The following is a 24,016-nucleotide window of genomic DNA, read 5'->3' as shown; positions in this document are numbered from 1 at the left end:
TTCTTTGGAAGCAGAAACAAAAATCCAAGAGCAAAGCAAAGCTGCCTTGGCATCCCTGATGTGTTCCAGCACCTCAACCTCCCAACCATCATGTGGGAGAAAAGCAAAATGGATCAGAGTCTGACTTCCAGCTTTGATTGAGGACACAGAGAGCAAAATGCCAGCTAGTATGTCACGGCACCACAGTCCCTGCATGGAAGTGACTCCCCAGATCCCAAAGGGTAGAGCTATGCTCTCTCCCCTCCTTCTGCACCAGTCAATATGGCCAATTTAAAGCGGTTTCAGAAGAAAGCAGGTGCCTGCAGCTCCTACTGCTTCCCTGACCCTTGTAAATCCAGTCTCTTGAGTGAATGGCTTGTTTGGAGAGAGCCCTCCATTTGTTTGTCTGGGCTCTAGTGATAATAGCTCTAATTTATCTCTGAGCTGGGCAGGCATGTCTAATGTGTTTGAGTATTTAGAAGCATTACAGAGGTTTCATTTGGTCAATTGTTTCTTGAAATCCTTTCCCACACACAGAACAGCCACGCAAAGGTGGAACCACTCCACTGCAGGAAACCCCAGGAGCCGCAGCCTGTGCTGCCAGCCTGGGAAGGGCACACATGCCAGGGCTGCTGGATTCTCCCAAGAGGAGGCACAGTGATCCCACAGCCCTTAGTACCCAGTCTCAAAAATTAAAGACCAAGCAGCCAACCTTTGAAAGGGACAATGATGAGACAGTCTGGAACATGCCACCATGCGTTCTCCTGCTTAGACTTTCCAACCCTGTTTGCTTTATCATCTGTCTCCTCCTTGTAGACACACTCCATCTCAGCTCAGACGTGATTAGGCAGGGTTAGCTTGGTATCTGCACTGGGAATACAGCACAGCTGGCCAATGCATTGTACCTAATCTTAAATTAACCCTTCCTGCATGTCAGGGTCCATCCCAGCCATAACCAGACACCAGCTGAAGACCCTTTAAGTTGGGTCCCAGCAGCAGGAGTTAACCTGAGTCAGTTCTGGGGAATGGTGGGACCAGGTCACAGGTAGAACACGTGACCCAACTACCGAGTTACTTACAGCTCAAGCCTACACGGCTTAACACGCTACCGCACATCACCTGCACTGCGCTCGCAGGCCTGCACGTGCTTCAGCCCGTGACAAATGCAAGGTCACGTGCCTTGGCTTAAATCACTTTCGTGGAGGTTTCAGCAATTCTTTTCAGCCATTTCAGCTAATTTTAGCTGCGAGCCGAGAGGCCGTTACCGAGGTTCAGCTGACTGGTGGCAATTTATCAGGTCACGCTGTTGGGGTAGGGAGCCTGATCCAACTCGGCTCTGCCCTCTCTGCTCTCCCTTTCCCAAATGCGAGAGCAGGAGCATTGGGAACCAGACCTATTGTACAGCATCTGTCACTCCAGAGCAGTTTAACAGAGCATTAGCATGAGCAAGTCCATGTTGCTCCCTGTGACTGTCCTGCACACCATCCCGCACACCGAGATGCCACCGGTGCCGGGGTGGAGCGTGTCAGGCATCGTGCACCACCACACAGCCGGGAGGAAATGACGCTGCAGCTCCCTGGCTGCCATCACAGGGCTAATTTATAGAGGCTGAATGTAATTACTTACCCTGGCACACGGCCAGGACACCAAGGTTAACACCCTCACTCTCCATAGTGTGCCAAGGGAATGTTATAGGGATGCTGCCAAGTCATTTTACATGCCTCGACTTCAGGTGTTGCAAGCAGCAAGCTTTAGCAAGGGCCAGTCGGCAGGAAAAGGGTGGTCATGGAATTTTTTAGAAAGCAAAATTGCTTTCTGATTGGCTGCTTGGGTTTTTTTTAAACTTAAACTTTACTGTGCTGCACCAGGGACCCAAGTACAACAGCCCTCCAGAAAAGCGAGGGCTTGCAGATGCATCCTTTGGTTGCTTTGGAAAGTTTCGAGCCTCTTTTGGTCTTGCTAGAGAAATCTTGCAAGACCTTGAAAAAACATTGCTTCATCTCTGTCCCTGAGCTCCCCGTCCCTACAATGACCTTGGCAGTGTCTGAGCCGTCATCTCCCGGAGCAGGGGCTGGCACAGACACCACGTCTGCGCCGCTCCGGCCGGAGCGAGGGCTTGGCTCGACAGCCTCCTACAGCACTGGCAAAAGTTTCTCATGGCTCTATATTTTTTTACATGGGTTTAAAACAGATTGAAATAGCCCTTGTTAAAAATAAAAGCCACCATATTTAGCCTTCCTTCCCTCTTCCCCTCCCCGTCTCCCATTTCCTGGAGTACTTGCAACAGGCAGCTGGTTGGGAGGTTTTTCCCCAGGGGTTTTGTCTGTTATTTATAAAGCTTTGATCAAAAATGCAAAAGAAAGGGAAAGAAAAAAAAAGAAATCAACTTCCAGGTGACCTCTCTCCTTCTGCAGCAGCTCTGCTCCCTGCAGCGACGAGGCAGCGCAGCAGCCATGGCTTCAGGGACCACATCCAACATCCCTTGGGGTCAATGCAGACCTGCCCTCTGCCTTCCCTGGGGTTTCTCTCCAACCCCCTCTGTCCTCGAGGGGTCTAGTAATGTGGGATACAGTTCCCTTCATTTAGAGTTTACTAGTTCAGCAAAAAACATTACAAAACCCCATCTCTTAGCAGCACCGTGTTACTGGCAGGTGTCCCTGGAGCTTACTGCTCTGGAGGACTTCCCAAAAACTGTTAGCACAGGACCTTGGAGGAGCTGGGTTGCTGTCCCCTCCTGGTTTTTAGGGCACAGCAGAGAAATAAAGCATCACAGATACATCCCTCCTGACTGCCCCACTGCTGGGATGAGAGCAAGCACCTGGAGCTGATGTGGGCATCTCGTGTTCTGCTGATGAACCAAAAAAACAAGGAAGACGTTTTATCTCTGGCCTTCTCCTTAGCCCATAAACCCACACAGGAGAAGGCAGGGCAGAACGCCAATTCCTCTTCCCTCTGTGGGTGCCCCTTTCGGCAGGAGAGTAAGGACAAGCACAGCAAGGGCAGCAGCCGCGTGGCAGCCATCCCCTTGGCAGGGCTGCGATGGCTGCACCTTCACGAGGAGCCTGGGACGATGCTCGACACAGGAGCATTACCTTGTGCTCCCTACTCCTGCGGCTGCTGGGAGGGATGCTGCAGAGATGTATATGCATGTATTTATCTCTATATACATGTGTGTATGTACCATAGCATGCATACGATGCATATTGAGATAAATAATATTTTGAGAACAAACATTTCATTTTAAAAGTCACTGTGTGACAACAAGTTAATTATCTATCATATCATCTCTCACACCCAAACATTTTGAAAGCTAGGAAATAACTAATTAAGAGCATCATAAATCTTACTCTGTCTCACAAGCCCGTTTTCCTAAGAAATAGGAAGAAATACATATTTCATCACAATACAACATCCATAACTCTGACCTATAAGATATTAACGACTAGTTCATGCGGTTTCTCTACCTAAACACATTCTTGCAAAGGTTACCATAAGGTAGCACAGGTTAATTATTTGGTAATGCTCTCCTGGCAACCTGACTTCAAAGAAATCTGTAGACAGAGATGTTAGGAGGAAAAAAAAAAAAGACAACATTGGGATCCTCTCGCCTAACACAAGCCACATGACTTCCTCAGATCCCTTTTGCATTGAACCAGGACAAATCTTCTAGAGGAACATAATTAACTGCTCCCAGTTAAAGCCTCACACCCTCTTTCTCCTCCAGACAACTGCTCCCAACAGGCTCCATACACCCAAGCCTCTACCCACTCCTGGGGCTTCCCTCTGATGCCTGTTTAGCCACAGCTTTGGCAAACAGCTGGCCATTTCTAGCAGATAACTTCAGACTGATCCTGAGTAGACAAATCAGATCCACTGGAGAAGATGCACAAAGCTAGGCCAGAACTACAACACTGTTAACATGCTCAGCATGACTGAAGAGCTTAAGGACTTGAATATGGAAGAAATTTCAATTTTTTTTAGTTAGTGTGAGATGGAGGTCAGACAACCATTCAAGCAAGGCTTTGAGCCTGAAACCATGTTTAACAGGAAAAGGGTATTCACACTTAGCATCAGGACTACAAAGGAAAAAAGATGAGGTGGGGGAAGAGATCAGCAAAGGAAGACACATCTGGAAATCAAGAAATACAGGAACAAAATGAAACTTGGCAGGACTCAGGCAGAGGTAGACCTTGAAGGGGAGACACAAACACAGCAAAAAAGGGGTTTCATCATAAAAGGAGAGCAAGTGACAAAGTACGGCTGCTCTGCACTCATGGTGGAGGTCTGTGTTAGGGTAGTTTGGACATGGCCTCAAGAATAAACCCATACTCAGAGAGCCAGCATCCAGGGGTCACGCTCCGTAATTGCAGGATAGGAAATGTAGCACGTCTGCTCAGCTCTGCAAAGCCAGTGAGCTGATCTCAAGAGCCTGCAAGGCCTCAAAACAAGTTTTGAAGCTGGGATCATTTGGGACTCAGAGCTCAGTACATGGAAAATCAGACAAAACACAACATGGCCCTTACATTTGCCCTTAATGGGCAAAACCCCAACCCAGCTTTCTAGATGAAACAGGAGGTTCAGCTGGGGAGAATTCATTGAATGGTGCCCTGTGGGACACATCCCATTGAGGTGGGAGGATGGGGATCATGGGACAATGCACTGGGAAGCAGAGAGGTGCAGAGCAGGGTTAAGCTGAAGGACTGCAGAAGTGCCCTGCAAGACCACATGCTTCCTTTGGGCATGAAGAGCTGCCTCCAGTCCAGTGGCTGCCAAACCCCAATCCACCTCCAAGTGCGCGAGCCAGGGCCACGGCAGGAGCAGAAACCTCGGGCCTTGGAGCAGAGTGGGCTCTGTTGCAGTCTAGGGTGGGAATTCAAACAGATCTAAACATAGTGCTATATACAAGGAAGACCTTACACTGATGAAGCAGGCCCTGATTTTGTGAAGGACAGTTGCAATCAAATTTAAGCTAAAGGATAAAAAGGCCCTTTTTAGACTGGAATTAAAATGTCTAGACAGAGCCTTCCTGGTGTAACTGGACCTGCATATACTGATCATGATACGCCTGATAAAACTTCCCATGTAGACAGGGACTAAGTAATACTTTGGCAGAAATTCCAGCAGGAGCCATTTTAAAAGTCTTTATTCTTGAGAATTACTTATGCCACATAACGAGGTCTGCATTATGGCTGTTCATTACATGAACCCTAAACACTGGAAAGCAAGAGGATTTGCTTTGGCATTAGGACAGGAATCCACAGCACAGACAAGGCTGGCCCTCAGCGTGAGGTCATATCTCCCTCTAGCTGCTGGTCCTGGGGACTCAGCAGTCTTTGACCACCCAATGCCTGCACAAGATCCCTCCAACGAGATCTTGTGCGCTATGTGCCAGTGCTTCCAGTGCTGCAGGTCTTGGGGTCGCTTCTCGCTGGCTGCAGTGCTCCTCCAAGGAGTGCAAAGTAGCTCGACTTTTGGAGAGGACATACTCCAAAAGGGAGGTAGAGAGGCCAAGAGGCCACAAGGTCTACGGCTTCTTCAAAATAAACCAGCATAGATTAGTCAACGTGGCATGCAGAGAGCCCAGGACCCTCTGCAGATGAGACATCCCACAGCCAAGATACTGGTGGCTTATCCCTCCCCTCTTAGCCCAGCTAAAATCCATAAAAAACACCTCAGAGTCAAGTTTCTCCCTCCAGCATATAGCAGCATCCAAGCAGTGCTCAGCATCAGACAGGACTTCCCAGAGAGATGCTCCCCAGACCAGTGGCCCCAGGTCTCCAACCTGTCATTACAATGTTGCTATGTCACTCACATTCAGGACTAGCACCAGAAGTTGCCATCAAAATGCCACCATCATCACCAAAATGTCCCAGCAAGTGCAATCCCAGAGGAGGAGCTCATCCCTGGGTCCTGGGAGGTGGGTTGCTTGAAGATCCCTGGGTCTTCCTAGGAGACAATGAGTAGGTAGGAGGGTCAGAGGGAGAAGGGAATCAGCATCCATCTGCAGTTCCCGGGGGAATGGCTGGAGGAGAGGGTCTCTTCCAGAGCCAGCCAGAAGAGAGACAGAGAGCTTCAGCCACTCTGTAATGCTTCACAGGGTGGCAAAGGAAGGTGCTTTGTTGGGAGGATGCAAAACCTTTTCATTTTTTGAAGAACTGGGTGGGAGCTTTGATTTAGGGGGCTGTAGTCTGATGGCTGAAAGATGTCTTTTGTCACATGGGTCAGATTTGGTCTGGCTGGTCCCTCTGGCGTTTCCAAGTCAGCTTCTTCCTTATATGTTCAGATCGGAAGAGGAAAACTTGTGCAAATCCTAGCCTGATGGTCCCTTCAGCCAGCCACTGCTTAGCAGCGTTGGAGAGGTGTGTGCGTGTGAAGAAGAGATTTCTTCTCCTGCCACAAAGCCTGTGGTAGCGACTCTTCACAGGAGGTGCCAACCAGGAATTCAAATAATCCTCACAACAAAAAAAAAAAACACCTTCCCTTAACTGTGACTTATTTTCTGCAGATGCATCTGGACACGTAAGCACTCTAGAAGTGTGAACAGGCTTTGAGGAGCAAGAGGTGAAGAGCAGCAGGAAAAAGTTTAACATTTCAACATCTAGAAAGGCTCCAGCTAAAACACTCACAACTCACAAACCTCTAAAAAAACGCTCCTCGAGCACAGCAGGAACCTTATCAGCTCTCCACAGCACAAATACAACTTCCAGCTCCGATCGCTTTTCTAAGCCAAACCCACAAACTAAAATGGGACTTTATCACTCAGCTGAGCACAACCCTGGGGCTCCTTCTCATCCCTCCAAGTCAGGCAGGTTATATGTGCAGGAGCTGGCCTTCATGCTATTCCAGCGCTGGTTGTAGCAAAGAGACACTATGGGGCAAACATGACTTCAAGCCACCTTCCAGCCTAGGGCCAGGAAAAGTCTCAGACCTCTTTTAAATTCACCTTGCTTCTCCCAGGATCTGAAAGCAAAGCGTGTCCATATGGCAAGGCAATGGCCACAGCTCTGCTCTTCTCCCTAAGCAAAATCTGGCTCTCCAGAGCCCCTCTGCAAGATCTGTAAGAGATCTGAGAGCCTTCTCACATCACCTGAAGGTCCCTTTACATGGCCAGTGTAATATAGAGGGGTTCCAGCCCGAAGCCACCTGCAGAGCACATCAGCGACAGACCCCGGCAGGACCAGTGTGTCTGAGTAGCCACGTGCACATGTGCACAAACACACACAGTGTCCACCTTGCAAAGTTTCCCCTGGATTTTTGTTACCATGTCATCTATTAATTACCTAATTACATCTTCTAATTATGGGATTCCTCCAGTATTTATACTCATTACATAAATGGCAGCAATTACACTAATTAGGTTAATGATACAGGATAACAGTCTACAAATTGCTTTAAAGGGACACTCTCAAGGCACATAGGCCAAGGATGCTCCCTGGCAGGTCAGCTGGTGGGTGGCACGCAGATGTGCTCCCTCACCCCAAGAAGATGCTGTGTGGCAACTACCTGAGCTCTACGAGGCCTCACTCTGCCTGAACACACAGAGAGCGGCTGCAAAGAGAGCTATGAGGGAGATAAGGAAGCAACACTCTATTGCTTTGCTGCTAAATTTCTTCTGCTGGAAACTGGTCCACTATTTAAGTGTGACCCTCTCTAAGCTGGAAAGCTGGAGGAACGGTTGCAAGTATTTCTTCTCTGGCTGTATGGAGACCTGGAAGGACGAAGGCAGAGCACCTGCATCCTTCCAGGCTCCCCAGCACCACTTCCGAATGCACCCCAAGTCCTTGAGTCCTGCCCAGCTGGGTGCGACCCAGTCTCTTGCCTGTAGGGCATTTCCAAAATGGGAGGTCCAGCTCCTCTGCTCCAGCGAGGTCCCCTGGAGCTCTGCCTCACTCTGCAAAGCCAAGCATGTCCTCGGGGTGAAAGGCGAGCCACAGGAGGCTGGAAGGAATCTATTTCGCTGAGCGTCCTACTTACCCAGATTTGCTGGAGACCGAGCGGCTCTGACGAGGTGCTTGCCCCTATATCTCACCCAAAAGGATCCTAACGCAGCGCCAAGCTCCGTTACTTTCTGGAGCGGCCTCAAGCACGGGGAGAAAACTTTCTCGCTTGGATTCGAATGCAGGCACTTCTCCGGTGGAACACAGGAGCCTTTTGCAGCACTTTGGAGCGTGATGAATGGCCCTTTGTCCTGCAGCCACTACAGAAAGAGAATGTAATTACCCAAACTGGAATTCAGCCAGGATGCAATTTTACGCTGAATGAATTTCCCCCCCCTCCCCTTAAAGTGTTTGCAAATCCCCCTTTAAAGATAAAATCCCGGAATAAAATCCAGCGCTTGCTGCAAGATTGGCCCAATTCCATTATAAGTCAACTGAACAACTCCATTTTGCACCTTTAAGGCCGTGGAGATCTCAACGTTGCGCAAGAGATTTCATTATTGGCAAGGTTGAGGAATGCTGATTTCTGCTACTGAACTGCTGTCTTTAGCCCTAAACTATATCCCCGTGTCAGCTGCCCAAAGACATGTGTAACCAGGTCCATTTTCGGAAAGATATACAGCTGCAGCCGGCTTTATAGCCTGTTCCAGCAGGACATGGCTGGCACTTCCAGTGGAGCGGGCTGAACGGGCTCCACTCTAACAGGCAGGGTCTATGGCTCCAGCGGGAGCCTTGCAGGAGCATATATCGATTGTAAATAATGTCTCAATATCCTATAGTAGGTCATAAATCAAAAAGGGGTTGAAATATCTTTTCTCCAAGGGACTTTTTTTTTTTTAAAGGAGTCTATTTCTTGTTTAGCAGTTTTCTTTTTAGAGTTACTGCATCGACCTTTTACCCCGAGTGCCAGGTTTGAATCGTGGCCGGTGATCCCTGCTTGACCTTCCCCCAGGGACACGCAGCAGCTCTGTGATGAATCCAGGGCCCGGGTGTCCTGTGGGAGAACAGTCACATCTCCCACCCGGGCCAAACCCCTCGCCCCAGGCAGTGCCCCTTGCCTTGCGTGTACCTTGCTGAGCAAGCCAAGCCCCACAGCAGCCACATCTCTGGTCACAGACTATGGCTTGGGGAAGAGTCTCAGGCATAACAACATTGGAGACACTCACCGTGGAGATGGGCGTCTCGTAAGGGGTGCAGGAAGCAGAGATCCTTCCCCCTGGGTTTGGAGCAACATCTTCAACTCCTCTGCAGCTTATTTGGCTGATACCAACCCAGGAAATAAAAACAAGCTTTGAGCAAATGAAGATATCAGCCTTTCCCCTGTTCCACAGGCCATGAGAGATCTCTCTGAAAGCTTAACCATCAACCCAAACTTATCCCTTCCCTCTTTGGAAAAAACCCACGTGCCTCCAAGCTACACATGCTGGCACGGCAGCAAAAGGAATGGCCTCGGGCTTTTGTCCTGCTGGACGTGCCAGTGACACTGCCATAGGCCCAGGGCTTGTACCCACATGTTATGGACAGGGGACATATGCAGCCTCCAACCCACCCCACGCAGCCCTGCACCAGTCACCCCTTCAGCGGTCTTGACTTGCTGACTCATTTCACATGGTTCAGGGCAGAGGCCCCTTTTTTGTCACGTCTCTGCAGGGCCCTATCACAGGGATCTTTTATCTTTCAAAGTACCATTTTCTCATATTGCTGCATTATTCTGAGGAAAAAAAAAAGAAAAACCTACTTTGGGCCATTTTTAGGGGTATTGAGCAGAGGGAACTGAGTATCTGGCAGGAGGACAGAAAAATAACAATAGTTTGCTGTCTAGAAAGTCCTCTAAAATGATCCAAGCTGAGCTTCCCTGTTGCATGATGCTCTGTGGCACTTGGGGACACCTCCAGTCCTTCTCCCAACATCTCCCGTGTGCCACCAGCATCGTGCAGGACAGGATGGACACACCACCCTCATGGCCACAGGCAGCAGGAGACGGTCCTACTGCTCCCCCTCCAGCACTGCCTTGGTAGGACCTGGGCAAGATTGATTTCTTCAAGTCTGAGAAGTATGTGAGCTTGGCTAGCAATAAAATCAAGCCCAGAGAAAGGTGCAACGGGATCTCTTGGGATTGAAATGAGAGCTACGATCTTCAAAGAAGCCAAGAGGGAATTAAAAGGGAAGGAAGGGTGGGAGAGGAATAGCATTTACCTGCACAAAAGCAAGAACATTGACAATAACCCAGCTCAGCTCCAGCTTGCACGGGAGACTTCGGAGAAGGGGGTGGGAGGCAAGGTGGGAAATTACCAGGAGCTTAAGAAAATATATATGTAAAAATTAAAAAAATAAAATAAAACTGTATCAGCATTGACTAATAATTTCCGGGCTCTGCGCAGATGTCATTAATGACCCTTTTTATTCATGCAGGAGTTCCCAACGAGGAGCATAATGTTCCATTAGTAATAATTGAGAAAGTCTCCTGTCGGGATTATGTCAAAACCTAGAGATGCTGCTGCTGCCAAAACATTTTGGTGACAAACGTGTGAAGCGTTTGACAGAAGGTGCCACAGCAGGTTGAGGAGGCTTCAGGAGGGGAATCCTAGGAGGAGAGAAGAGGTGGGAGACAGCAGCAGGGTGAGAGCTGAGCACCACTTTACTCAGGGAACACGGCTCAAGGGATGAGCCCGCCTACCGTGACAGCTTCGGGGTCATGGTGGCACCTCAGAGATGCTGCTGGGGACTGCTCAGGATTTCGGCTGACCCATCTCCTCCCCCAGTCCCAAGACTTTGCAACACATCTGCAATATATCCTCTGGCACGGCTCAGCGCCACTGGATCCTTTCGCCCAGGGACAACTGTGTCCTCAGCCACTGGGGAAAGGCAGGGGTGTTGCAACAGCCCGAACATTTCTCGCTGCTGCCCCAGTGAGGGCTGGGGACTGCTGCAACCACCAGCACAAAGGGCAAACCCGGGACAAAGCCACTGTGAGCAATTAACCCAACGTGTCCCATTCAAACAGGATGGAGAAAATATCTGGTGACACAAGTACTTCAACCTACAGCAAGGCTGGACAACACCTCTTTGAACTACGAAACGCCAGTGGAATTTAGACAAATGGGAAAATAAATTCCTTCTACCAAATCTTTCCCATTACATCTCTCTTTTGACCCAGCAGACGCAGAGCCCTGCTTGACCACAGCTGGTGTCTAAGTACCGGCATTACACTGCTGCTGCACGGACACCACTAGAAAACCCAGGAAGATCAAACGGTTTTCCAGGCTCGATCATCTTCCGAGGAAGGGTTAGTTAATGCCTTTCAAGAGCCAAAATAACACGTTCCCTCCTCTGTCCTCATCCCCCCTCGCCAAGCCGCTGCTGGGACTGGAGCCCCCAGCGTTACCTACCCTACACGCTGCTCTTCTGCCACCTTGACTCCCCATCCCCGTGCAAGGGAGACTTTGCCCCCATGAGCACAGCTCCTCCTTCAACAGAGGCTGGCACAGAGGAGCACCTATGAATCAACAACCACAAGCCATACATCCCCAACCTGCTGCACAAAACCGTGCAAGCACTGTCCCGCATGCAGTGATGCAGCTGGGCAAGCCCAAGCCAGAGCACCTCGAAGTCAGCATTATACAGAGCCACGGACAGAAATAAAGTGTGTCACCACCATATTATTTGCTCTTTTAGAGTGGGGAGGTATTTGGAGCCAAGACATTGATTCAGGCAGCATATAAAGCAATGAAATTTGGATTTGGATCCAGAGCTGGAGTCTAAAAGCCGTCCTGGTTTGCAGGAGTTGGTTCAGGCTCATTTCTAGTCCCCAGACCGCAGCAGAAGGGCCTCTCTTCCCCGGGGCAGGAGCGGAGCAGCTGGTACTCTTCAGCCCAGTTAACAGACGAGGTCTGGCCACCGCAGCCGAGGGCTGCTCCAGATTTGTTTTCTAGTGGTTTATTCATTGAGAGGCTGCCAATGTGTCAGCAAAGAGAAATGCACACTGGCCTGATTCTCCCCACCCCAGCCCTGCCTTGCACCGGAGCAAATCTGCTGCAAGCCGGAGTGAAGACCCTGCGGAAGGAGAGCGTGTGCTCAGCTCTCTGCTGTAACCACCTCGTTAGAGGATGGAGCCAGGGTACAGCCCAAAGGGCTCCCATTAGGGCAGCCCCCTTAGAGACAAGCCTGTGGGCCCCATATGCCGCTTTACATGCCCACCCCACGGAGTCCTGCCCACAGATATGAATTAGCAGTATCATCCCCCCCAACACCTGCAGGAAAGCTGCTACTTCTGGCCCCACCACGGTGGCCGTACAGAGTGTTGGAGGCAGAAGCGGCATTGAAAAGAGCGTGAAGGCTGATTGCTGTAATTGAGCCTACCGGGGGAATTTCGGTCTGTGGGAACGCGCAGTACATCCCAGCCCGCAGGAACGGGGGTGGAGAATATCCGAGCTGTTCCTTTCGAGGACTAATGACGATGGGTTTTTGCTAGGACTCAAGCTGGCATGGATGAGAGCTCCCGCAGAGCGCAGAGTCAGCCAAATTAAGCGCTGGTCCTCCCTTGGAGAAATCCAGTCTCGGAGAGTTAGTCACAGGATGCTGCCAGCCTGGGTGCAGGCTATGCAGAGGAGGAGGCAGCAGGTGAGGAGCCCTGCGTCCTTGCTGGATTCCTGCTGAGGATTCAACTAACTCTGGTCTTACAGCCCGGGCTATTTAGGTGGCAGGAGTCCGAGCAGCAATGGCAAGGTGATTCAGGAGATGTGGGCAAGATGATGCTCAGGTATCTCTCCTCTTGTCACTTGGAGCCACAGGGCAGGTCCTGCATGGAATTAACAGTTGAAGAGGGAAAATCATAGCCCTGCACGTGCAGGCACGTGTATGTATGTTTGTAGGTACAGGGAACCTGCACCACAGTCAATGCCCTTTTTACCATTTGGCCCCTTTTTTGGGTTCTGCTGGGCTTATAAAATTTACTTCCTCTGTGTATGTGTATAAGCTTACTCCAACCTGTGGTCAAATATCTGCTAATCATTTACTAACCATTACTGACCATAAAAAAAGAGGGACTTTTTACAAGGGCAGGGAGTGATAAGATGAGGGGTAAGAGTTTTAAGCTGAAAGAGGGTAGATTTAGACTAGATATTAGGAATAAATTCTTTGCTGTGAGGGTGGTGAGACACTGGCCCAGGTTACCCAGAGAAGCTGTGGCTGCCCCCTCCCTGGCAGTGTTCAAGGCCAGGATGGATGGGGCTTTGAGCAACCTGGTCTAGTGGAAAAGTGTCCCATGGCAGGGGAGGTGGAACTAGATGATCTTTAAGGTCATTTCCAACCCAAACCAGTCTGTGATTCATTTCTAACTGCCTGACTGTAAAGGATTTAAATCCTGACTAAGTGTGAGATGCAGGTCTCATCTCAGAGGCCTGTGGTCTGAAAGGTGAACACGGCAGCTGCATTGCTTTCTTGCCTGGCTTAGAAAATTATTGCTAAAAGATTTAACATGACTGTAAATAAGTTTGTACCAAACTCCTTCTTCATAGCTGAATCCGGAGAGAAGAAACAAAAGGAACACATTGCTGGTACTTGTGGTTAATTGCTGCCTTTCCTTTTGGGTCTACTTGGTTTGAAATATTAAATGCAGAAGAAACCATCTATTTTTCCTCCATAGCCTGTCGGTAGAGGAAGTGAAATATGTTTTTTTCCCCCTTTTTTATAAACAAGGAGTATAAACTGTTTTATAGTAACTAGATAAAATTACACAGTATTTTACTCAGTGGGGAAAAATATGGATCTCTGCGTGGCGGTATTTCTCCTTTCTCGCTGACTGTACGTTAACATAACGACTCTGCATAAGTCAGCTTTGCAGAGTTGTCATGGACATCTCTGAGCTCAGACACCATCCGCTCTGTCCCATCACTGCCACCTCCAGGGCCACGCGCTGTCCCTGCTGTCCCCAGAGCGGGTGACACGCATTTTAAAGGGTTTTGATGTCCCTCCCCTAGCAACGCAATAACTTGGGGAAAATTTGGACTGGCAGTCACAGATTTAAGCCTGTATTTCATGCCCAGCCTGCTGTGGCCCACAATCAGCACAGATTCAGCCCACGCTATCACGTCATCACTTAGAGGAAACACCTCTTGGAGAAGGAGAACAACAATAGGTAAGGAAAACGCACCAGCTTTTCTCTTCAGTACCAACAAACCGATACCTTCTTTGCTGTAAAGGACCAAACTTTCTGCCACCAACAGTTTTGCTTCAGCTTGCTGAGCCTCAGCCCCGCGCTGCGAAGCACTCTGACAGACCTCCTGCCCTCTGCAACCTCCAAATCTTCCCCAAAAGCAGGGAATTTTGAAGGCAAGATTTCACAGCCACAACATTTCTCCCATAAACCCTGAACTTGCTCTAAGGATGTGCCAATGTTTCAGAATCAAAATATCTCTATAGCATTTTAGGCCCATTCCGATGGCAACTCTGAAATTTTGGCTTTTCATCGCAATGCTAAGTAGAAGCATTTTCCAGATCTTTACATGGGATTAAAATTCAATGTTTTCCATCACCGCCTAGCAAACAGCTGCCCTAACAGAGTTCATGCTAGCACCTGGGGTGGAAAAGTCAGTGTATTCCTTATGAGTCTGTTAAATTTTGACTGAACGGTCAAAACTGGTGAGTCTGTAGGACAGCACGCAGCTGGGAACTGGGTTGCTGTCACCCCACATTGCCCTGTCTGCTGTCCTGAGCAACGCTAGCAGTGTACGGCTGCCACTGCTTGGCCCCTGGGAGATCAGCATCTGGTTTGGTCCCACCAAACTGAACATCTGGAGCCACCACAAATTTTGCCAGAGCCACTTGCAGTCGGTGAGGGAGAAGACCCACTGGTGTCCTCACCTCCGGGCCCCATCCTGCCACCTCTGCTGCTTGGTGAGAGCTCTGGTGAAGGCAGAGACACTGGTTCTCCCCCATGGCAGTGGTGGGAAGGCAGGCTGAGCTCACCGTCAGCGCCTTCAGCCTTGTAGCTGCAAACCCACTGGACAGAGCCCAAAGCGCAGAGGGCTTTGTGCACAATTAGTGCACAAATGACCTTTAGCTTTCCCCACCAGGCACCGAAGCCCCATCTCCTTCATGAGCAGAAATTCAGAAGTACTTTCCTAATCAAATAAGCTGGTTCGCAGCTTTTAGCTGTAAAAACACAAGATGAAAATTTTCATTCGGAGCTGACCACGTCCATCCCTTTGCACTGTGTTTGCACAGCTCCCTGCACCCCACGCCAATACCATCCCTAGTGCTACCAGAGCATCCTACTGCTTCGGATAAAAATGAGAGACTTCTGTGATTATTTTTTAATCCCTATTTTTCCAGGGGAGGAAAAAAAAAATAAAAGAGAGGATTTAATCTAAAACTTTCAGAGTCTGGAAGTCTCAGCTGCTCCTGCAGTGTTAATGCCCACTGTGCGGGGCTGACCCATGGGATTCTGGTGTAGGACGTGGCCGTGGCACGGAGCTGGAGCAACGCTACCGCAGCATCGCCCGCAGAGGGAGCTTCCTCGGGGAGCTGGGCGTGATGGACATCTTTTCATCAAAAGTGTTGAGCTTTTAAAAAAAAAAAAAGATTTTTTTTTCCCAGACAATATATAGTATTGATTTTAAAGTTCTTGTGGGTTTGGTTTTTCTCCTTTTATTCCCTGCCCCTCACAGCAAAATAGGCAGCTCTGGGTTAAACCTACTGGAAATGGATGTTTCGTGAGGGGGGGGAAAGAAATGGGGAGAGAAACGCTTTGCCCAGCACTGGGTGTTTGCAGTTGGTTTTTAGTGGGATTGAGTCAAGCAAATTGCAAATGGTGACTTTTCCATTTAATTTTGTTATAGTGAAGGGGAAAAAAAAGAGCTAATATTTTAGTGAAAATAAGATTCTGCAGTCTGCCAGTGCTCAAGTGTTAAGCAGCTTTTCAGACCTACTGGATACCACTCTGGGTTTGAAATGTGAAGCCCGACGGCTGTTTTTCTACACATTTTTAGTTTAATTTCCTTGCAAGCTGGCTCCCAGGCTCCAGTTACTTCTCCGTGAGATCCCCCCTACCCTTTGGGCACGGCCGCAGGATTCCCACAGCTCCCCGAGCCGGGTGGAGGAACGTCCTTTTAATTCACTCTGCGGACGGCCCAATTAGCATCTCAGTAAATTATTACCTCGGGGAAAACGCCGGTCTCAGGCCTCAGCAGCCAGCTGCGAAGGCAGCCGGCGTGCTCCCCGCTTCCCCGAGCGGCGCAGGGAGAGCCAAGAAGATGGAGGGCATTTTCTCTGCGAGGCGATGGCGTTCAGGTGGCCGGGCAGCACAATTAGACAGGGACAACTGTAGATTATCTCTGGTTTATAGTTCCCTGATAGAAGGGAGGGGGAGAAGCACAATAAAAACACGATCAAATCATTTGTTCTGCTGTTCAAACTTCTGGGCAAGGCAAGAGATAAGACACAGCTCCACCCCCCAGCTGCATTTGATCTACCAGGGTTTGAAATTAAATTTACTCCCTGCAACAGGCATAATCATGCTCTGGTGAAAACTGCTTCTCCAGGATCTCCCATAATGCGGGATTTGGGGCTCCCTCCGCTCAGCACGTTAAGAACAAGAAGCCCCAGAAGCAGCTGAGACCCCTCTGGTTCAGGTGCACCACAAGCAAGGGATGGTTTTCACACCAGGTCCTTTCCAACCTGCAAGGCAGAGGAAAGGGCCCTTGTCTGCTTGGGCAAAGGGACTGAAAAAACACCAGGGGACCAGGCCAAGGCTGTGCAGGAGATCTGTGTCCCAGCAGGGACACAGCCCAGGTACCAGCATCGTCCACCATGAAGCTGTTCTTGCACCTCAGTAACCTGCTGCCACCTTCTTCTGAAGATCCCTCTCTCTGTTCTCTCCCTCCAAATGCCTTTGCAAATCATGTGAATGAGGCACGGGCAGATAAAACCACATCGAGCCCACACTGCAAACAAAAACTGTGACCCTGTTGCATCCACTGTGGAAAGCAGTAGGGGCAGGTGCATGTACACTAGCCATTTACCAGCCAAACCTGAAAAACAACCCTCTATTTGCATGAACAAATTTGGCACAGGTGTCCTTACTCACCTCAGTGTGCCTCGGCTTCAGAAGGGCCAGGTGGATTTTCTCTCCTAATTTCAGCATCCCCAAGCTACACCTCCAAAGGTTTGCCAGCCTCAATATTGCCACAGACAGCTATTTTCATGAGAGTATTTTCCAAGCTGTTTTCAGCTGAGACAGTATCAGCACACAGACACCACCACCAGTGCCTGGTAAGGGATGTTTTTTGACTTCATGAAATCTCTACAAGCTTCAGAGGATGGTGCAGCATTTATGAAGTGCAGTTTTTTAATAACTTGGGACACATCTCCTAGGCTCTCAATGTTTCTCGATGCTGGCTGTCGATGTTTCTGCAATGGGACCTTCACTCCTTTCACCAGCTCTGGATTCATACTATAATTATCTCCATCAATTCTGATGGACCTACTCTTGACCGGGTCACAATAGGAAAGGGGAGAACTCCATCCCTCGACCATGTACCATATAGGCTTGCGTAACCATCAGAGCTCCCCCCACTCCAAGCTTTTGCAGCCTTACGATAAGACACAACCTGCTGTACTTCTGTATGACCTTGCAGCGAGTTTTCACAGCTCAAGAGTGCAAAACATTAAGAACATTCCCTTGTATGAGCTGCAAATGTTTCACCTATTTTCCCCCCAGTCCTTCTCAAAGGAGGAGAGAGCAGGTGGGATACCTGAGCCACCTTCCTTGTCCTGTTTGCGAACTGACCATGTCCATTCTCACTTGCTTTTCTCTCCATCCAGCACCCTCTCTCTCTCTCTCTCTCAGCCAGCCTCCCTCTGGGAGGCCTTTATTTATTTTAGTCTATTGTCTCATTCTGCTCACCTAGATGGAAGCAGTACCCAGTCATCTGCACTGGCCAGACCAAACCACCCACTAAAGCTTATTTCTAAAAGCCCCAAACAACCCTTCCTCCAGTCACGCCTTTTTTCCCAGACCCTATCTCCAATTTATTTGAGTTATTTTGCATCCTAGTCTTGTTCTCCAACATACTGTCCCCCCCACCTAGGCTGGTGTCATCTGGAAACAACCGTAGCCCCATTCCACCATCCTAGGTTGCTAATGAAAACACAGAGCATCACCAGATGCCAGAGTCACCCTGTGCAGACTTACTCAACTAATCCTTTCAGTGAGTGAACCTCCGGTAGGTGCTCTCCGAGTTTGAATTTCTGGCCGCTTTTGCAGCCTCTAGCATTTAATCTAGATTATTCTCCCTTGCTTATGAGACCACCCTGTCAACCACACCTGGTAAACCCAGGATACTCAGCTCCTGCTCTTTGCCTTCCCTCCACAAGACCTCCTACTCCCTAATGCAAGGGGATCCTAGCAGGCCTATACAATTTCCTTTGAAGCCACCTGTGTTACCTGTTCTCACAGCCTTATTTTCTCCTAGGTTTTCACAAGCTTGACTACAGGTCCCAGTGCTTTTCTGGGAACTGCAGTGAGATTGAAAGCTGCATCATTATCCCATTCCTCCTTTTCTCCCTTTTTAAAGGTCAGTGTATTTTTCCCTAGTACTTAACTAGGATCACAGCTGACCTTCTTAGGGGAAAACAAATGTGATGCCACTTCTTTGGCATCATCTGCTGAGTGCTTTCCCTGTCCCCGAGTACCAAACCAACACCTCCGTGGTCCTCCTGCAACTGCTGATGTACTGCTAGAGCGATCTCTCGTTACACTTGATGTCCCCTGCTAATTGCTTCTCACCATGTGCCTTGGCTTATCTGATCTTGTCTCTGCATGTGCATGCTGCACTTCTGTACTTGATCTTCATGGCCTGACCTACTTTCATTTCCCCCCTGGTTTCTTTCTCAGATCCGAGCTCTTTCCCTATGCTTCCTTTCTCCTGCAACACCATAGTCTGAACTGTGCCCACAAGAAGTTGTGACTGGCTCTCATTAACAACTTTTCCCCACTCAAGATCAGCTTCCCAGGGGGCCTTACCTGTGCATGATCAGCCAGTGCTGCAGTCCCCAGCTTGGTACTTAGATCCAGCACTCTCCTCCTTCTTGCTCCTCAGCACCAGTGCAGTCGTTTCCCAGCAAATCTAACAGGTCGCCTTCCACATTCCCAGCCAGCTTCTCCTGCAGGAGTTACCATCAGAAACAGGCTCATCCCTCTTCTCCCACCCTTGGGGATGGAGGTGGGCACCCACACACCCCCAAGACTCACTGAGTCCTCTGCATCTTCTTTCCCCAGGAACAGATATCCCACATTAACTAAACGATGCTGCCAGCTGCTCGCTAAAGCCTCCTTTACCTGGCGTGCTGGAGAGCCACCCCTGTGGTAATTGTCCTGGCGTTTTCCCTTATAACCACCAGCTGGAGACCTCCAGCAAGTCTAACCCCCACCATTCTCTGGCCCTCCATACAAACATGTGCACCCTTAACACGCAAAACATACCTTCTCCTGATGCCCCTGCCTGCCTTCCCTGCTCCGGCCGTGTCCCTTTAACATTGCAATTCCCGAATACGACTTCTCCCACTAATTGAATCTTGTTGCTTTGTTGCAAGCCAAAGCCCCTTGCTCCCCCCTCCATTCATCTGGCATTCAGCTATCGGGCACAACAGCCTCCTCTGCTCTTTCTTGGCCCTCCTTTGATCTCGCTTTGAATAGAAGAGGTCAAGCTACATGACCACAATTTCTTTCTTCCGTCCTTAAAGCCCGTGACTCCGGTGGTGACACCAAGCACCAGCTGATGATGGTTCCAGCAGCGGGTCAGGGCTCGTGCACCCCCGTGGGCTGCAGGGCTGTCTCAGCAGGGGAGCACCCATCCCCAGCTCTCTCCATCCTTAATAGGGCCCTGACGCTCGGTGCTTTCCCTCCGCCTCGGCAGCACAATTCAAAGCCCATTGAAGGCCAGAGAAAGGTTCTCCCATTAGCTTCGGCAGGCTTCAGATCGGGGTCGTGAACCGCAGAGGATGGTATTTTTAACACCGAGGCTGCCAGATCAAGTTAGTAAATTGTCCTCAGCAGTCAGGTGCCTGCCGGCTCCTCCAATAACGCGACTCCAGGCTGTATGTCCTGCTGCAGAAAGTGAGGGACCTGGGAGCTTTACTCTGCTCGGGGTTTGCTCCGCAAGAGAAATCCGCCATAACCCCACGAGGGCAACGTCTAATCCAAGAGGCAGGGAAGAGAGAAGGGAGAATTACCCTGGTTGGTTTAAATCCACTCAGCTGCTCGTACCAAAAAGCTTTACCTTCCGAGACAGGATCCTGATAGCACTCAGAGCTGAATCCCCAGCCCGAAGTGCATGAGGTTTAATTACTGCAGCTTTGTTAAATCAGCTCAGTTAAGCCCCTGTGTAAATGCGTTCTTCTGGGCCCAGCAGTGGTTTATTTCAGGACAGCTCAGGCTGATTTTCAGGTGACTTGAAGCTTCTCCTGAGCTGTTTACATCACCTCATTTAAATCAGTTTAAACCCACACCTTTTGAGGAAGCACCTTCAGAGAGGCCAGGCCTCAGCCTTTGCTCTGGTTTGTGCTGCGAGAAAACAAAATGCTTATTTTTTGCTTTAAATACACGAAGCCCAATTGCACCCAGTGCTATCGGTGTGCCCTGGACAGCACGTGGTACCACCAGTCACAGGGAGGGTAACATAAGGCACCCCAAAAAAGAGAAATGCCGCCTGGGAATGGGGCCAGGGCTCCTGCCTGGAGAAAGCTGTGCACCACGGAGCCAAATCCCAAATCCTGTTGTGCTTCCCACCGCCCTCGCCCAGCTGGGGAGAATCCCAGGACACGCGGCACCCCGGCGATCCTCCGCTCCATCCCTGCATCCGAGCTGGTTGCTACGGTTACGGGCAAATCAGTGCGTTTTGCAGGATGGGAAGGGGTGAAAGGCAGGATGGGGTGGATGGGGGCTGTAAATGAAATGGCTTTTGCGGGAGGGAGGACCCTTGCCCGCTCCTTGGCGGCCCCGCGCCGCAGAGCCGAGCCGACCCACGCTGGCTGCGGGCGCCTGGCAAATTTGCATGGAGCTGACAAGATGACAAGGTGCAAATACGCCAGGCTGCTCGGGAGTAATTTTTACAGCAGCTCTGCCTTGTGCACGTTTTTATTGCAAAGAGGGTAATCGGGCCTCTTCATTATTGAAAACATATTTACTACCCCTCGGCCGCTCTCTCCCGTTTTTGCCAGCCCCTTCCTTCCCCCCTTAACTACCCTGTCCTCCACGAGATATGATCTCATAAATTTACAGTGTACTTGCTGTCTGCAAAGTGGATGTTCAGTTTCATTTTTATTGGACTTTACGATACAGGCGGATTGCTTTTTATTTGTTGCACCACTACCAGAAGGCCTGAAACTGTAGGTGAGTGCTGGCTGCAGCAGGGATTTGGCCTGAGAAAGGGCTGCGGGATGGGGCCCCGCAGATCCCGGGAGAGCTCCCGGCGTGGGACACGCTGGCTGCAAGGAGGGCGGTTGCAAGAGAAGGTGGTGCTCTGGAGGAGAGGCTGCTCTGTCCGCCCCGTGGTCCTCCCAGCTCCCCCGAGAGGGAAGGGGATCGATGCGGGAGCCGTGCCTCTCTCCCGGCAGCCAGCGTGATCGACACGGGATGCGCAGCAGGGACACGGCAGCAGCTTCTCATCGCTCACCACTCTCTTCGTGGTCGATACCATTCCCAAAAATGCCTTTCCCCAGGCTTGCTCTCAGGCTAGACAGGCTTGTCCAGACCCACCTGTCTAGCACGCTACAGCACTGCCCTTAGCGTGACACTAACGTACCTTAACAAAATTGCCCGAAACCATGGGGAACAGTAGCAGTGTGCGTGCCACCGAGGAGGTCAGCATCTATGGAAACGTCTTCTGCAGTCAGTACATTGCTCCAGATTTACCCTGCTGTGACAGTGAGCAGAGCAGAACCTCGTCCCCTTAACTCAAACCCCTCAGACGGCTCCTTACTGCCCGGCACACAGGTCCAAACCCCCCAACACCGGGGGAGCGCTGCCTGGAGCCCTGCCCAGGGAAGCTCGTGCCTCTGCTCCCACCGACACCGGCTCTGGGCTGACCGCCGAGCCAGCAGCCGCCCTCAGGGCTGCTGTAATCAATTGCTACTTCGTTATTAAAAAGCTGCTTTGCTAGCGCACGAGGAACGCGTTAGCCCCCTTGGCATCGGGTGGGTGGGCTGGCACCACACCTCACTGCAGAGCCTCTTTCTTCTCCAGGGGAAAGGGCTTGGCAGCCCTTTCGGCAACTGCCCAGCAGCGTTAGGAGCCCAACGCGCTTTGTATCCACCTCATCTCGGTGCGGCACAGTGGAAATAATCAACTTGTGTCATTTCAATCCAAAAAAAGGGAAGAATTTTTTTTTTCTTTTCCAAGGTAACAGGGAGAGGCCAAGCAAAGCACCGCAAAGCAACATAAATGATTTAGCACCCAACGATTTTGCCAGGGAAACGCTAAAGATGGAGTCTAATCCTTTCATCTAACCCTGGTCCTTCTAAAAGCTTTAAGCTAGGAGTTGACTCAGCATGTCACTGCCAAAAAGATCCATTGACCTCGAGTTCAGTGCTGAGAAATTGAGAAATGTTCTTTTTAATGTCTATTCAATAAATACAGCATCACCCTCTCCGTGGGCTGAGCAATCCACTTCAAATCCATTACGGCACGTTCTCACAGACTGACAAGTTGTCCTGAGACAATAGTGGCTGCCAGATGAGGTTAACCCTTGCCAAGGGGGTGTAAATCTTTGTAGCCACAAGCCTTTTGCTCTCAGAAGTCCTTGAGGAGAGGGGAGGGGGATATCTGAATTGATGATGAGCGGCTGCTGCGTGAACTCCTTGCTGGACCAAGGTGATCAGCATCGGTAAAAAATACGCCCAAGTCAACACAGCTGGGCTTCTGACCATCTTGAGGGGAAGGAGGGGAGTGCTGCCACCCTTGGCTCCTCGGTGGGCTAGTGATGCTCACAGGCATTCATGCTCCCGGCTCCTGCAGGCCAACACAGCCCGTCAGATTGGCAGCGGGATGGATGCTGTTGAACCAAGGTTTTGTTGGGAAGCACCACACTGTGGCACTACCATCCCTTGGGCAGCTCTACCAACAGCCAAAAGTGACCTCTGGAGCTCACAGTGCCCAAAATTTGGAGGTGATTTGGAGACCTTTGGTGCGGGCATGCTGAGTGCGAGCTCCATGCTCATCTCCCCTGGGGACACCTCCCGGGCTGCATGGCCATGCTCTGGGCAGCACCAAGCTGGCAGGATTAAATACACAGTCAAGGATGACAACAGCACAACTCACAAAGCAGCTCAGCCCACCTGAGTCCAACCACTCCTGGCAGCAGGCCATGGCCTCCGCTCCCCGAAAAAATGCAGCTTAACAGAGTGGCTTCACCAGGGACAGCCCGGGGCTGGCAGCGGCACAGACCCCCTGGCACAGGACATTGTACCTGCAGGCTGGGCTTTCTGTCCAAGAGCATGTCCATGCAAGGAGTGACAGCAGCATGACACCACTTTACCCACCACCACGTATCTATGACTCTATCCAAGGCTGGCAAATGCAGCGATGTACTTTTCACTAGCTCCTGGTTCCCAGGTGCCCCAGATGATGGGTGCCCTGTGGCCATCTATAGATCTTTCAACATTGGTTGCCCTGGTCATCTCTGATTCATCCATGGTTGGTGGAGTCTGACCCAACCAAGGGCTGTCAGGCTAAGGTCAGAGTCCCAGATCACTGGGCTAAGCAGACTTAAAGGAGTCCTGGTCTCCCTCCACGGAGGGTAGAAGGCACCTGCTTGGCCAGTTTAGGCCATCAGAGCTCAAACACGAGGAGAGAGGAGTCCCTGCATGGCCCCAGGGGGACCCTGTAGCCAGCTAGACCTTTCTGATGGAAAGCCCTGGACTGCTGCGTCTTCCAGCAGTAAGTCGTTAATGAAAATTACCACGTTAGTAATGGCAATAATACAATAATTCCAAAAGGTAAAGCTACAGGTGCACAGTCAATCTGCAAGAAATTGGAGCAGAGGCAGCAGGGGAGCCCTACATCTTCGGTTTTATATTTGGTTACAGGTATTTTACAGTGCCCC

This window comes from Nyctibius grandis, chromosome 21, assembly GCF_013368605.1.
Source record: "Nyctibius grandis isolate bNycGra1 chromosome 21, bNycGra1.pri, whole genome shotgun sequence".
Classification (NCBI taxonomy): domain Eukaryota; kingdom Metazoa; phylum Chordata; class Aves; order Nyctibiiformes; family Nyctibiidae; genus Nyctibius; species Nyctibius grandis.
This window is presented reverse-complemented; position numbering follows the sequence as displayed.